Source organism: Leucopleurus acutus, assembly GCF_964270905.1.
Source record: "Leucopleurus acutus genome assembly, chromosome: 3".
Lineage (NCBI taxonomy): Eukaryota > Metazoa > Chordata > Mammalia > Artiodactyla > Delphinidae > Leucopleurus > Leucopleurus acutus.
In genome coordinates this window covers 98077047-98094561 of record NC_139145.1, presented here as the reverse complement: position 1 = coordinate 98094561, position 17515 = coordinate 98077047, and positions in this window count along the sequence as shown.

Sequence of the window (17515 nt, the reverse complement as noted above, 5' to 3'; positions counted from 1 at the left end):
GTGCTCTGTGATGTTAGATGGACTGGACCAGGAGGGATGTTCTCCCCTGTGGGGAGAGGGATCCCTGCTCATATCTCTCCAGAATGGGCACAGTCTGTGCCTCAGTGTCACTCTAGCTGCCTCGTAATGTGGAGAATGCCGCGGACAGAGCCGGAATGTTAGACCCCTCCCTTGACCCTTCTCCTGGTCACTGTTAAGATCCCAGCAAGTGACTTAAACTCACTGAGCTTCAGTTTTCTCATGTGTGAAATGAGCTGATACATGCCATGATTTCTGTACAGAATTGCTCTGAGGATCAATGGCATAATATATATGAAAGTGCTTTTTCAACTGTAAAACAAGCCCAATAAATATAACTGGTATTATTGGTAGTTTTTGTGGGATTATCAACGTTGGCTGGTTTCTATGACTTTGATCTACTGACCTCAGCTTCATAAAATCAGTAAGGTCAAGAGGGCTGTGCTACTGTATGAGGGGGATTTTCACATATGAAATTTAAAATACAGTCCAAATGGTATAAAAGCATGGCCAGCATATTGTGTGTCTTGAGCAGTTGGGCTGAACTAAGATCTAGTTACCTGACATAGACTGGCATTCCAAGTTTGTGATTTAGCATCATTTTGAGATAAAATACATCCTCAAAATACATATTATCTACCAATCTGGCTGCATTTCACATGTCCTAATTAGAAATCAGGCCTGGGTGTCTGGTTGTGGTGATATTAGGCTGGATTACAGGCATTTATTTACAGAATAAATAGCTTATATTCATTTAACAAATTTATAGCTACTGTGCCAGGCACCCTGTGTTAGATACTAAGGACACAGCCCTGAGCGAAATAGACATGCCCCCACCCTTATGAATTACCGTCTGGTAACCCAGCGTAGTCTAGGGCATCAGGAAGGTTTCCTTCGGCAAGAGTCAGTTTATAGAAGACTTCCACGAGAAGGAATTTTCTGGAATCCTGGGAAGTGGGATAAAAAGGGAAGTGGAAGAGCCTCCTGGGACTGTGTCATTCAGTAGCTGTTTATCGTCTTCAGAATGACTGTCTCATGTTTGCAGTCCCACTGCCCCAAAGAACGTACACTCAAATACCCAGCCTCCCTCACAGCTAAGCTGCTCTGCTAATCCATGCGCTAATGTACGACTTTGATTCAGAAGTGAGCAGCACTCCATGGTAACCAGCCTTCAGGTAGCTGTGGCTTTTTTTTTTTCCCCAAAGAACAATAGTGTAGGCAGAGGCATCTAGCTAGTTACTGAGAGCAATTATTGTAAGGTCACAATTCTGACATGATTCTGTGACTAAATTGTGGGTGTTGTCTTCTGAGAAGTTTACAAGTCTATTTATTTCTACAGCCCTTGCAACAATTCTTTGAACTGCCAAAACTCCTTTAATAAATTCCCACTGTCAAATGAGTTAAACAAGGAGGCCATTAGTCTGAGGCGGTTCTATTATCTTAGCAGCCTACATAAGCAAACCAAAGCTTAAGCCTATAAATGCCTCAAGGTTAAGAAATGGAAACCTAAGGACAACCAATCGCAAACAGCCAACAAGTCTGGCCCAAACAATGCAATGGCTAAAACTATAACCAGTCAAATAACTTCCTCACTTTGCTTCTACCTCTTCTCTATAAAAGTACCCCCTCGCAACCTGTCCCCACCCCAGAGTCTGTCAGTGGAGTGCTGCTAACCACTTCTGCTTTGGCACTGGTCCACTGGAATCTAGTTTTGTGCAGGTAAGCTCTTACAATTTTTAATATGCCTCAGTTTAATGCCACAAATACTGCATCCAATCATTTCACAGCAAAGGCGGTGTGAGAAAGGTTGCCGGACCATAAGATCTTCTGGTCTTATTATCTGCTGCAGCATACAGAAGCAGCTAGCATAGGCGTGAGGTTTCCCTGAAAACATCATGATGTCACAGAGATAAAGAACTCATGGATACTTCAGCAGGGCAATCTACAACTAACTCTCAGGAAAAACAAAGGACTATCTTAGTTTATGAACAACATGAACCCCAGTAGTAAAAATCTAAGTGGCTTTCGACGGATACTTGCTGATTCTTATTTAAAGATTTCATCAAAATAGTCTCAAAGTTCATAAGCAGCTCCAAATATACTGGAAGATATTTCTGAAAATCTTAATCAGATTTGGCAATGTTTCCTCTGATGCTGCTGCTAACATCGGTCACTATCAGTAAGAGTAATGACTAATATATACTGAGTACTTATATGCCAGGCCCTATCACATACCATGTCACTTGATCTAGCTATAACTCTTCAAGGTAAGAGGTACTTTAATTATCCTCATTTTACAAATGGGGAAACTGAGGCAACAGAACTTAACTAATTGACATAAGTGCTTGACACAGCTTTGGACCCAGGCCATTTAACTCCAAAGCCCTTGTGTTCAACACTCCACTAGTAGAGAAGAGGTAATGTCCTGTGGAAATTCTATGGCATTTACCCAGTAGTAATTTTGCCCAGTGCTTTTTAATGATCAAAATAAATTTGCAATTTAAAGCATCCCAATACCTTTCTTGTTCTAAAATAACTTGTGTGATTTGTGAACCAAGTTCACAATATTGTGATTCTTGGCCTGATCCAGGAAATCACTCACATAAATAGGAGACTAAATCAATCTTTGTAAAAGGTAATCACTACTATTAGGCTCTTTAGTTGATAAGACATTGTCATATAAGTGCCATGTCTCAATAAAAAGCAAACTCTTTAAACTAACTAACGTGCTTTCTTATTAAGGAAATTGAGGCTGCCAAACGAGGTAAAGGTGGCCTGGGAATCAGCTAAACCAATCAGCCACAGACAATCAGAAGGCAGCTATTAGCACATATCTCAGCGTATGACAGCAGCAATGAGATTTGGAACTTTTGATAGAAATTCTCTGAAATTTGAGTTATCTGGTAAATAGTTGATTTTATCATTATCTGGTAAATAGTTGATTTTTAGTAGCTAATGAGTTCTAAAGACCTCCTTTGTTACATTTTAAGCTGATATCTTCCTGATGGCAATAAGGTCACCTTCTCTGAAGCCACAATGGACTGATTATATATTATTCTTTAGGCCGTGCTGCATTCCAAGAAAGATATGAAGCAACTGAGAGAGTAAATAGGAAGAATAATTTTCCTCGCAAGAGCCTCCCTGAACCATTCTCCAGGCCCATCCACAGGGAGGGGTCTCATTTTGACCCTATCCATTTCCCTGCCATTTTGCTGTTACTCCTTTCTTGAGCTGCCTCGGACTTTTCAGAGCTAACTGTCTTAAGCTCAATTGTATCCAGGTCAAACAGGATACAGTAAGTCTCCTACATACAAACGAGTTCCATTCCGAGAGCACGTTCGTGAATCCAATTTGTTTGTAAGTCCAACAAAGTCAGCCTAGGTACCCAACTAACACAATAGGAATCGGCTATATAGTACCATACTGTAATAGGTTTATAATACTTTTCACACAAATAATATATAAAAAACAAACACAACAAATAAAGAAAACATTCCTAATCTCACAGTACAGTACCTTGAAAAGTACGGTAGTACAGTACCACAGCTGGCATACAGGGGATGGCATCGAATAAACAGTAACTGAATTACTGACTGGAGGAGGAAGGGGAGGTGGGAGATGGTAGAGCTGAAGGATCACCAGCAATAGGAGATGGAGGGCAAGCTGCAATTGCACTCATGCCTGACGCTGATGGCACAGGTTCTGGTTCCTTGCTGGATTCAATTCTATCTACTCTCTTGAAAAAATGATCCAGTGATGTCTGGGTAGTACTGTACCAGCTACATCACTCCTGCTTTTACACTTGCTTCCGGACAGCCTGGGCTTGAAATAAAGATACTGTACTACTGTACTCTATACAGTAAAGTACACAAAAGCACAACCACTGATAGAGGATGCACGCACGTGACAGTGTACACCAGACACGTGAACTAACTTATGTGATTGGACATGCGAACGCACATTCGCATCTTTGAAAGTTTGCAACTAGAATGTTCGTGTTTAGGGGACTTACTGTATAATAAAAGTGGCAAAATTGTCACGTTAACTTATGCTTCTTGGAATCTTAGACTTCACTTCCTTTTTTAAAATAAGTATTTTTTCTTTCAAGACCCACCTGCACTATCCCCTCAAGCCTCGCTTCTCTAAATCCACCATCTTGCCTTAATCTTGGCCTCTCAAACTTCCCATTCCCTGCATGTTCTCCTCAGGCTCCTCTCCTCTCTAAGTCCCCCAAGGTTTTTCCCAGTCAGTCTTACTAGCCACAGCCCCCTCGCCCAGTCACCCTCTGTCAGTGGCAGAGCCTCTATACCACAGTCACCCTCTGTCAGTGGCAGAGCCTCTATACCAGTCTACAGATTCCCATCACCAGCTCGCCTCCCTCCAGCCACCCCCAAGCTGCCAGATACCCAGGCTCCCGCTGCCACTCTGCTCCTATCTTCCTGCTGTTGTCTTCATCTTGGGACCTGTCACACTAGCCCCAGACCCACTTATCTCTGGCTTGATCTCACCCTTCTAGCTTCTTCTTTTTCTGCTGCTCTTTCTTTTGGAAGTTATGGAACTTTCTACCTCTTGCACTTACCTTATTTTTCTTATTCATTTCCTTTTAAGATGAATATATATTACATTTTAAAAATTGAGACACTATAAAAAATTGTGAAAAAATGTGGAAAAATAATAAAGAGGTTCCTTGTATGACTGTTGTTGAGAGACTGATCATATTTCATTAGTACTCATAAAAATACAATGAGGTAAGCAGTTTTTATCTGCAGTTTCCAGAGAAGGAATTTGAGTCTCAGAGAGGTAATTAAGATCACACGATTTGTAAATGGCAGAACGAAGAACTGTATCCAAAACTGTCTGCTGCCAAAGTCCACTCTGTTAGGTAACACTCTACATCAGCACTTACAGAAGCCACTTACTTATACATAGCACTCTGGAACTTAAGAAACGTGGAAGGGGATTCTAGAGCTTCAGGTTTCAAGTTATGATTCCCCCAACCCACTCACCACTCTGGAATACACTGAAAAATCCACTGATCACATTTCTAATACCAGTATTGGGTGTGTATATTTAAGATAAGCACTGTCGCCTCCTGCTTAGTCTAGCCTCCATACAGCACAATGGTATTCTCAAAATGCAAATTGGATCACGTCACGTTCTTGCTGTATATCCTCCAGTGGGTCTCCAATGCACTTAGGAAAAACACACAAGGCATATTTTGTGGGCTTATCTCCAAAGCTAAACTTCTACCCTATTTCCATGTGCCTCCTTCAGAATCTCACTCCTCTGTCATTTCCTCACTTTTCCCTTGTTCAACAATATGTTCAAGTTTGTTCTACTGTAATAAAAGCTTTTCTTCAACCTCTGGCCACACACTCCCTCCCCAACCACTGTCCTGTTTTTCTTCTTCCTTTTAACAGCAAGCTCTGGAAACAGTTGTCTACATTCTCCATTAGCTGTTTTCCCTTAACTAATCACATATATGCTCTCTTAGCTCTCTGCAGTGTGGTTTCACCCTTCATCTTCTTCTGAGGCTAAGTGGTCTCTAAAAGGTGTAATCTGAGCCACTAATCCAATGGGTTTTTCTCAGTCATCAACTTCATAGATCTTTCGTTTGCTGTTCCTGATCACTCCTTGGCTGCTGTCATATTCTTGGGATCCTCCCCATGTCCTGAGCTCTCTATTCCCTTTTCCTTTCCTTCCTCTTTCTGATCTCTACTTTCTCTTAGCAGACTTATCCACTGTCATGACTTTATCACCTTTTAATGTGATTTCCAACACTGAATTTTTCATGAATTTCTGATCACATTTCTAATCACCCACTGATTTCTACGTGGAAATTTTCATCAGTTCTTCAAGCCACATAGGATCAGAATCTAATTACACCTGCCACTTGACAAGGAAAAGTCATAAATTTCTCTATGGCAGGACAATCAAACTAAGTCATAATTGAAACACACATAACATGCCCCCATTTGTGACGGGCCTTTCCCAACCTACAGTGTGCATGCACATTATACATTAACCAGACCTCCTCAAGGCAGGAGGCTATAATCAACCTTTGAGAAATATGGTCCTTTACTTCTGACACCAGCACTGTATTTTTTAAGATTAGCATTTCTTTCTCATCTTGAACAGGGGTCACGTTGTCCTAAAGGCTCGCTCTGTATGTACATACCTGACCAAAACATCTCTGATGAACTTTATGTACAGTGTGAACCTGTCAATATAATACATAATTCTTTGTCTCAAAAATGTATAAAACTGTTATCTCTAGCACCTAACCAGTGGAACACTTTTCAGAGCTTTTGATAATCTGTCTCCTGGGTTATAATCCTTGGTTTGGCTTGAATAAAATTCTCTCTTTTTCTTCTTAGCTTGATTGTTGATTGGATTTTGTAGACGTTTGCATGTTGTAGTCAGCAGAACATCAGAGACACCCACCAGAGGACACCTGGAGGATGCCTGGAACCTGTGCTCAGTACCAGCACAGGCCCACTGAGTCCCACCAACCTCTCGGTATCTCTCAGGTATTCTGGTGAGTTCTCCTGATATAAGGATCTCATTGTTTAAGTGACAATCCTAAAAGTTTTGTTTGAGTTGTTTTTACTTGAAGTCTTCCGGGGCACCAGTGCATTTTCCTAGGCGGGGACCTAGTGGGATCTAGGCAGGCAGCTAGGAAAACATACTTTGCTAATCTTTGTTAAATTTGGCTTAAATTGAAAGACAAGTTGATACATGGTCTGAACAAACCGTTTGCTAGTGAAATGGAAGACTGAGCCTGCTCAGCTCTGAAAAAAAGGGACACTTGCTTCTTCGAAAAAAGCAAAAACTTTCTGCCACAAAGCATCCTCAGATGACTGAGAACCTAGTGGAAGCGGCTGAGGATTAATCCTGGTGATGTACAGTGGTCCCAAAGAGAACCCCACTACAACCATTAGGTAAACACTGCTCTTCCAGGAAACGTGACCGAGGCTCATCACCTAGTGCTCAGAGAACCCACAGTGCTTTTAGACTGTTGGAAGAAGAAACTGAGACGTAATAGAATCAAACCAACCCAGGGTAACTCCTTGGAGAGCTAGACTCAGAAGCAGCACACAACCAATCCATCACATTGTGCTTAGAAAGGTATGCAGATCATATCTGAATTAGGCTACCTAATAATGGGAAAGCATGCTTCAAAGGCAGTACAGCAACCTGACAGACAGCCGCATATGAGAACGCCAGTGGGTTTATGTATAACACCTATGGGATTAACACTTGCAAGTATTTAACTAAATGGGAAGATCTGACCAAAGATAACTTGTCCCTGAGATGGCCAAAATGAGGCACTTCAGATTTACCTAAACTGGTTTATTTGTACACTCAATTAGAAAAAGCCAGCTATAGAATCAAACAACCAGAATGGGAGGCATTTTTAATTGGTACCTGGAAGCCTCAACATGAGGAAATAATCAATGGCTTGACTGAATGAGACAAACTGAAAATTATTAGTAATGGCGGCAAAATTAGAAAAAAACCTCAGAAGCCATTCCTCCTCCCCCTCCCCCTCTCCTCCTCTGTATCCTCTCCTTTCCCTATCCCTGACCTTCCCGCTCTCCCTCCTCTAACACCAGAAGAAAAATCTCTTGAGTCCAAGGGAGAAAATGAAAGCAGCCCAAGGTAACAGCAGCTCCCTTTAAGGAGAAGCCCACAAGCAGAGGGGAACCCACTCTTACCTATACTCCTTGGACTAAGGCAGGACTAAGGATTTTCCAGATCCTTTACAGGATCCTTTGGGGTTTACTAAAGGATTAGATCTTACAGTAAGAACTTATGAGCCTGGATATTCAGACTTGTACCAGCTCGTACAAGTCTGAATAACTCAAAGAGGTAAATTAAAGACGCCTATGGGGCTTCCCTGGTGGCTCAGTGGTTGAGAGTCCGCCTGACGATGCAGGGGACACGGGTTCGTGACCCGGTCTGGGAAGATCCCACATGCCGCGGAGCGGCTGGGTCCGTGAGCCATGGCCGCTGAGCCTGCGCGTCCGGAGCCTGTGCTCTTCAATGTGAGAGGCCGCGACAGTGAGAGGCCCGCATACCGCAAAAAAGAAAAAAAAGACGCCTATGGAAGGTTTTCATAAACATGAGGCTGCAGACCACCAGAAATGTAGAGAAATTGCCCACAACTTATATCAGGCTAAACCAAAAGTCTTCCCAAAGAGAATGGATTGGCAAAAGTCCTCATTCATTGCCCTTTCCCTACGAGTAAACAATCAATTCAAATGGTAGAGGTTTCAAATTTTCCTATGTGAGTTTTTAAATTAGAGCCGGTAACTTTTCAGCTAGGAACTATCACAGGAAAACATGTGTTTCTTTTGGTGAAATACGCTCCAATTCATATGATAGGGTGAGTCCTTTTAGAGGTATATAATGCCCATGTTGCTTTTTCACCTAAGGGTGAAATGACTTTAGATTTAGAAGAGGTAGATACAGATCAGATTACTAAGAAATTGTTGGTTATAAAAACAAAAACTCAAACAGGTCAGGAGGAAATTAACAATTTACTATTATGAGTGCCTGAAAAATTATGGTCATCTTCTTCCCCAGATACTGGGGAAACTAAGACAGCCACTCCTAACTATCGACAACTCCAAGCTTCTATACAATATGTGACAATCTCCACTTAAACCAGAGGCATTAAATGGAATAAGACCTATTATTCAGGAATCCCTTGAGAAGGGACTTGTAATTTCTTGTACCAGTCCTTGCAATACACCCATTTTACCGGTAAGAAAGTAAAATGGAAAAGACTGGAGATTTGTTTAGGATGTGAGCACTGTGAATAACGTTGTGATCCCTTGCAACTCTGTGGTTCTTAATCCTCACACCCTGCTCTCAGCCATTCCAGCAGCCACCTGTTGTTTTTCAGGTAATATGTTATTTAGTATTTCAGTGGAAGAAGAAAGCCAATAGCTCTTTGCCTTTATGTGGGAAGATGGTCAGTATACCTGGATGGTTATGCCACAAGGCTATACTGAAAGCCCTACTTATTTTTCTCAAATACTTCAAGCTGATTTGGCTGATGTACACTTTACTAATGACTCTGCTTTAATTCAATATGTAGATGATTTGCTTTTGTGTTCTGGAACTGAACAGACTCCCAAAGAGATACCACCCATCTGTTACACCAGTTAGCCTCTAAGGGAACTAAGGTTTCCAAAGACAAACTACAATTCTGTTAAGCAATTATGAAATATTTAGGTCATTTGATATCTAAGGAAGAATAGTTAATTGATCCTGGTAGAATTAAGGGAATCCTAGCTTTCTCACTTCCCAAAACAAAGAAGCAACTAAGGGGATTTCTGGGTCTAACCAGATATTGTAGGAACTGGGTACCTAGTTTTCCCCTTATTGCCCAACCTCTCTGTGCATTACTTAAATCTGACCAAGCAGACCCACTGAATGGAAGACAGAAGGAGAAAAGGCTGTAGACACTTTAAAACTCTGCATTGACGCAGGCTCCGGCATTAGGCCATCCTAATCATAAATTACCATTTTTTTTTCTCTCTGGGCTTGAAGGAAAAGGAAACACCCTGGGTGTACTAATTCAGAGGTATGGCGACCAGCATCGACCCACAGAATATTATAGTCAGCAGTTAGATTAGGTGGCAAAAGGTCTCCCACCCTGTATGAGAACTATTTCAGTGACAGCTCTCTTATGCAAAGCTACTGCAGAATTTGTAATGGGTTTTTTTCTAACTATTAATGTTCCTCACTCAGTTCAATCTCTTATAAGTTCTCACCTTACTCAGCACTATTCTGTGAGTCAACTGGCTTCTTATGAGGTATTGTTACTCTCTTCACCCAATATTATTTTTGCTCCATGTAATCACTGTAACCCCGAAACTTTGCTTCCAGCACCTCAAGATGATGACAACCATGACCACATTATGCTAACTGCCTAACTTCTTACTCCTAGGACTGACTTACAGGAATTACCATTGATAATACTGATTTAATTTGGTTTAGGGATGGATTCTATTTAAAGGATGACAAGGGGCATTATCAAACTGGGTGCACAATAACCTTGACGGTATAAATAATTGAAACTGGTATAAATAATTGAAAGTTCTTATTTACCAGACATCACATTGACTCAACAAGCTGAACTGATTTTATTAATTAGGACTTGTCAATTATCCAAGGATCAAATAGATATTTATAGTGACAGTCACTACGCTTTGGAGTGGCTCATGATTTTGGAATGCTATGGAAACAAAAAGGATTTCTCACCTCTTCTGTCCAGACCATAAAAAATGGGCAGATAGTTTCAAAACTATTAGACTCCATTCAATTTCCCAAACAGCTGGCTATCATTAAAATACCTGGACATTTCAAGTCTGATTCAGTGGAAGCCAAAGGGAATCAGTCAGCTGATGCTGCAGCTAAACAAGATGCCTTAAGCCTTGCCCCTGCCGAAGTTTGAGAATGCCCTCTACTTAAACATGATTCTGATGAAACGTTAGAAATTTCTTTTGCAGCCTCAAGAGGTGGCTTCAGAAACAGTAGGCAAACTGCTATGGAAAGAATAATTCCAGTTTGAGGAATTCCTTCTGAGTTGCAGAGCAACGAAGGAGCCTATTTTCCTGGACAGACTATTAAATCCATTTGTAAGATTTGGCTGATAATGCAGCATTTTCACTGTGTTTATCACCCTTAATCCTCAGGGTTGGTAGAAAGGACCAATAGTAGTAATAAAGCACAATTGGCTAAATTTTCAGAGGCTTTGAATCTTCCATGGCCGAAAGCTCTTCCCTTGGTACTCCTCAACCTTAGGTCTACCCCTTTTGATAAACATGAATTGCCTCCTTTTAAAATAATTAATGGGTGACCTATGCACTTAGATAAAGTTACGTATGAACCAGCACTTCTTCGAGGGGATATTTTATATTACTGTCAGGGATTCATCAAAGTGCTTAAAGAAAATGAGATATTAGCAACTGATTCCTTCCACAGTGAGCTCCCAGGAGACAAAGACCTTAAGGACCACAGGTTACAACCTAGAAATTTTATCTACTGGAAAAAAACATCAAATAAAGGACTCTTTACAGCCATGTTGGAAGGGAGCATAACAGGTATTACAAACAAATCCCTGTGCTGCAAAACTTAAAGGACTAAGCTCTTGGATTCACATTTCTCACCTAAAAAGGCCTCCTCTCCTGACACCTGGCTTGGACTGTTCCTGACACCTGGCTTGGACTAAGACAGCTACCACCAAGCCAGGATGAGAAGACAACAGTGGTAGACAGCTAACCTAAGAGTCCAGACCAGGCCTTTAAGACCTATCTTACTCTCTCAAATTGTGCTATTTACCAAATACTTGTCTATCAAAATGGAAAGTTATTGATTGATTTCTAGCTGTGTTTTTGCCCAAGTGTTTCGGATGGAAAGAAAACTCTTTAGTAAAGTTATCACCAAGTATGGCTACCAGGGACAATCTAACAGATTGTTGGATTTGTTATCAAATTCCTCATTCAATTCAAGGCTGATTAAGACCCCTTGTAATTCCTATCACTGATTTCAGATGTTCCTAATATTACCGTTTACTTAGATTGGCTTCCCTCTGGCCTAACCTTTCAGGTCCAAATTCTCCAACCTATTAATATGTCCATCCTTTCTTTGACACTATCCTAAGTCCTCAGAGACTGGACACAACTTACCCTAGGACCACTCTGTCCCTTACTTGATTAACAAGCATCTTAAAGAGAAAAATACAAGTCACTTATGCCAGCAACTCTCCCACATCCAATATCCTACAAATAGATTTCGGAAAACTTGCAAAACAAGTGACCCATGATTTAATCTGTGTTAACAAAACTCCCAGTTGATGAAGCTATCAATGAGAGCACTCTGAGAGGAATCATTTGTGCTCCCCCAGGTTTTGTCTCCATATGTGATATTGGAATTGACCCACCTTCCCAAGGATGGGCATATAAATATCTTAACAGCTAGCAGGTAGAAAGTTTATGCTTACTGGGATGTTATGTTACCCCACTGTGTATATACCAAGAGACAGATGGACCTCCATTCTCTTCTCAATAAAATCAAGAGATCCATCCATACTAGCAGGATACCAAGATACCTGGTGGCAAAATCTTTGGGGAATATTTGTTGCTAGTGCAGGAGTATATGTAAACTGGGATAGGCACAGAAATCTACCAGCCACCATTGGTCAAATGGCTAAAGAGACTGCAAAAAGCATTGCAGCACAACAGACATCCCTAAATCCCTTAGCCCAACTAGCATTAGGTAGCAAAATCGCCTTAGATTTTCTAATGGCAAAAAAAGGGGGTGTTTTTACTATTGCTCACACTGTTTGTTGCACTTATATCAACAACTCTGGAGAAGTTGAGATGCTCTTAGAAAAAATTTTCCAACACGCAAAATGGTTACAAGATGTAAGAAAGACTGACCCCTTAAATGATCTGTTTATTTGGCTCCCTTCAGAACTAGGCAACCTTTTCTGCTCTGCTTTAGAAATGATTATTATTTTCATAATATGTATCATTATTCTTTTCCTAGCTATCAAGTTACACATGGCATGTATCACCGCTTGCTTCAACTTTACTACCAAAAGCATTGGTGTACAATGATTGTACAGCAGACTGAGATGATTGATCAAGTGCACAATCTACAAAGTGTTTCCCCATCAACATATCCTTCTCTGCTTGTTGACTACATTCGATTAATTTTACTCAATTCTAAAGTTCTATGATGAGGGAAACAATATCACATAACTGAATGGCTCTTAATTTTAAAGCAGCTTTACGACGGGGAATTTATGCTCTAACCCAAACTGAATGTTGCATTTTCGTATCAGATGAGCCCTCTAATATGGCTCATCTAATGACACATGAAAAATTAAATCTCTGTATTGAAGGATCCCCTTCCTGATCTAAATGAAATCTCAGGTAAATAATTTAGTGCTGGCATTTATGGTTTAATCTCTGTTCATGATTTTACTATTGTTGTTGTTGGCTATATTGACTGTGTTTTACATTATTTATAGAGAAATAATCCCTGTGCTTTTCAATGTATGTTCAAAACTCCAACTAAAATAATAATGCTTAAACGATTTGAAACTATTGATCATATCTATAGTTCTATTTAAGATAATGGACACACACAATGCACATATAGGATAAAATTGGCATAAGTACTACTGGACATCCTAGAATTGACAATCCAGTCCTTGCCAAGCATTCTACTAGTATAACCCCCAGAAAAAGAAAGAAAAAACTGGGCTGTTAAGTCCCAGCTTAGAGGAACATCATGGATTCAGGGCAGGTGAGAAACCATCCTGGCAGCAAGGGACCAAATGTTTGGTCACGTAACACTTTCTATTGAAAGATTTATGCTCCAAAGGGGGGGAATAATGAGGAAAAATCATAAATTTCTCTATGGCAGGACAATCAAACTAAGTCAGAATTGAAACACACATGCCCCCATTTGTGATGGGCCCTTTTAACACGCTATGTGCATCCGCACTATATATTAACCAGACCTCCTTAAGGCAGGAAGATATAATCAACCTTGGAGAAAAATGGTCCCTTTTTCCTGATGCCAGAGTTGTTATTTTTAAGATTAATATTACTTTTTCATCCTGTACAGGGGTCGCATTGACCTAAAGGCTCACTCTGTATGTGCATACCTGACCAAAACATCTCTGATGAACTTTATGTATAATGTTAACCTGTCAATATAATTCATAATTCTTTGTCCCAAAAATGTGTAAAACTGCATCTCTACCTTCTGACCAGTCGAAGCGTTCTCAGAGCTTATGAGAGTTTGTCCCCAAGTTATAATCCTCAATTTGGCTTGAATAAATTTTTCTTCTTAACTTGATTGTTAATTGAATTTTCGTCGACACACTTGTCTAGTACAAACCACTTACATGAAGAAGGCAACTTAGCAATCTCATCTCTTAGAGATGGGATTTATTTTTCCTATCACTTTGCTCATTTTGTATCATTCCCCTTTTCAAATTCTCATCATCCTTTAAGGTCCAGTTTATACTCCCTCTTCTCCTCAAAGCCCTCTTTGACCCCAGATATACTATAAATTCTATACATAAATCCCTAAGGGCAGAGGCACGGGGCTGGACAACACTGTATTTCTTACTGTATTCATCTCTACCTCCTTTCTCCAAATCCCAAAATTTAGTAAGCTTTCAAAACTGTTTCCTCAGCATATAAATGAAGAAATGAATGAAGGAAGGACTTCAAATATTTCAAGAGATTGAGAAGAAAATGTAACCCTGGCACACTTCTTGGTTCTGCTGGGAATGGTATTTACATAATCACAATATATAATTGTACTTAATGATTTTCAACCTTTAGAGCTGACCTATAAGGAAAACAGCTGAATATTTAAATATGATTATATGACAGGTTATAAATATTATCTTAACACTGTAAAAGTGAAGATCTGATTGGTAGAAGATGGGAATGGAAGTGGGGAGAAGAGAAGGTGGGAAGATAATACCCTCATATGGGAAACAGTGGAGCTTTGTGGGTCTGGATTCAGCCTGCCTGGTCCCTCTGCCACCTTACTACCCTTGTGACCTGGGGCAAGTCATCCTTTACTTTTCTCATAATTTAGGAATGATACCTGATAGAGTTGCTATAAGGAGTAAATAAGATAATCCATGTAAAATGCTTAGAACAGTGTCTGGCACATAGTAAATACACAATAAATTTCAGTCATTGTTATCTTACATATTCAAGCACAAAAAGATACTATCTAAAGTTGATGGAATCAGAACACAAGGTTTACATGTATTGCATAAGGATATCAAGGTAAAAGAAGAACTAAAATAGAAGTGGTAAAAAAAACTTGGAGTAGGAGGGGAAATTGAGGAAAGTAGAAATGAACTAAATCTTCATATTTCAAACCAGGGAGTCAATAGACACCATTTTAAGATACAGTGGTCCAAAATGCTATTTAGAATTAGGGTAAAAACCATCAGAAAACAAAACAGAAAAGCTTACAACTGGTCGCTGCTGGGAAGTGTGACTCGAAGGAGGAAGGAGTAGGGAAAGCTTCTGCTGCTTTTCATTGTGACTTTTCTGCTACTTGATTTCTTATCATGTGCACATATTGTTGGGATTTTTAAAAGGTGAAAGCGTTCATACACATACACATGTTCACATTCACATGTACACAGATGCTTCAAACAGGGACAAGAACTGTTTCACTCTCTGGCTGTACCTAATATGGCACTTTGTCAAAACGTATACACAATAAATGTCTGTTAAATAAATAATGTTGCCACCCTCACCTGTATTTAAGTAAGGTTTGGTGGTTATTTGACACTGTTACCTTCCAAAGCAATATGATTGCCCTATTAATATGGTAACTAAGCTAAACATTATTTAACTTATGCCAAATATGTCAACCCGTGCGTCTTTTTGTTTTCCCTTAGATTAGCAAACAAGTGCTTCCTTCTTCTCTCAAAGTAACACTCAGTGTTCTCAGCACTTCAAGGAAAATGAATGTACATTGAAAATGACATGTTTCTCAGTACAAAAAAGGTGATAGTGGTAAAGTTTCCGGGTTACTTTGCTACTTTTTGTATGCATCAAGTTGGTACAAATTGCGTGGAAATGTTCTATCAAATGATAAACAGAAGTCATACTTCAGGGTTTAAGGTTATTTTTCACAAAATATAATTGTAAAGCAAAATGTTAAGTCAATTAATTATAAAAGAGACTTATATAAACCCTTGGAGGGATACAATGCATTGAAAAGGAATTCTGCTTTTGAGTCAACTGTATTATATCTGATTGTTTAGATTTGAGTCTCTTAAAGATGCAAGTTCAGTAGTAACTTCCTTAGAACACTGGAAAGATTTAATAGATTGAGCAAGGGAACAATACTATTCTTTTCAAAGTGACTTACTTAGGTGTAGGTTAAAACTAAAAATTTTCTTATCAGAGGTCCAATTCATAGAACTATGTGTGTGTTCAGTGATAATCTTATCGATAGATATATGGAAATCTAACCAAGTGACTGGAAAGACATTTGGGAACTGATCAGAGAACTAAAAACATTAAGAACAAATCCACATGAGAGAAAACATATGTAAGTATTTCACACATGGAGAGCTTCAAGGACCAAGAGAGAGCTGGGTAAGCAGTATCCTGAGAAGCAAAATTATTTTTCCCCTTTCCTTCTAGTCACCTGCCTCTACCATTGATCCTAGAAAAGATCCAGAGAAAAACAGGAGGTGAAGAAAATGAAGAGAAAGAACACAACATTATTGAAGGCAATGCGGGGAGAAGGGACAGGAAAGTGTTCCCTCTCAACTTCCATTGACTTGTGTCCACTTAATCAACCTGGTTGCACAATTTAAAAAAATTTTTTTTTTAATTAACACAAGAAGGAGAAAAAGGAGGAAAAAAGGTAAGTATTTTTTCTGTAGCAAATATTTTTAATACCAAAAAAACCTATGTGGAGCTAATAATAAAAAGTATATTTCCCTCTGGAAGAAAAAAATCCTGGATTAAAGCTAACGATTTATTTAAGTATTTCACCTTTTGTGCTCTCTCTTTCCAGAACTCTTTCTATAGTCTTTTAGTCAATAATTAACAGGTACAAATGGTGTGACGAGGGTGTGGTCCCTGAGATAATGCTGGGTTCTCTTGCCTTAAACTGATATGTGACCTCTTCAATCCTCCTTATATCTCCAAAAGGAGTGAAATTCTTATCCAAATAAAGGAAGAGGTCTCTGAATATTCTTGCAGACACAGGAAAATCACTCAAGATCTGCATCTTGTAAAAACTTTTCTATTTGAAAAATGTGACTAAAGCACCCAGCCAGGACAGGTTTGAAGGGAGGTACAATTCCTTCATTGCTAATGTCCCCGCTGATATAAAGAAAACTATACTCCCAAAGCATAGTTATTCAAGTATCCAAATTATATTTAGTAGTAGACTTGTATAAGTTCTGATCCCTAGTCCTCAACTTCACAAATCAGAAATCCAAGCCTGTAAATCTGATTATCTTAGGTCTGGGTTGTACATTAGGTGAACGTGTCTAATTGCTTTTTGGATTGTGTTATTTACCACAGTATGTATGTTTGCATGAGGCGTTAGCAAGCACTATGAAAAATGATTCTCTGCAGTTACACTTGTCACCACTAGATGAAGCTACCACTGCTTTTACTCTCTCAAGAGAATTTGTTGGTTAGCTACTAAATGACATTGATGTGGAATTTAAATTTAGGGTTACTCAAAAGCTGCTTTGCTCTGAGAGTAAGGTGACAGGTCTATTTTGCTAAGTTCAATAAAGTTCAGAGAGCTAAGTATTAAAGTGCACATAAATGGCCTTAAAACTGTAACCCAAGACTTCTCTAGTTGATAATTTTTTTATTTCAAAAGATAGACTCATCAACCTCTACACTGACTACTTTTATACCAATTATTGGCTTCAGGGAGGTATAAACAAGGTACA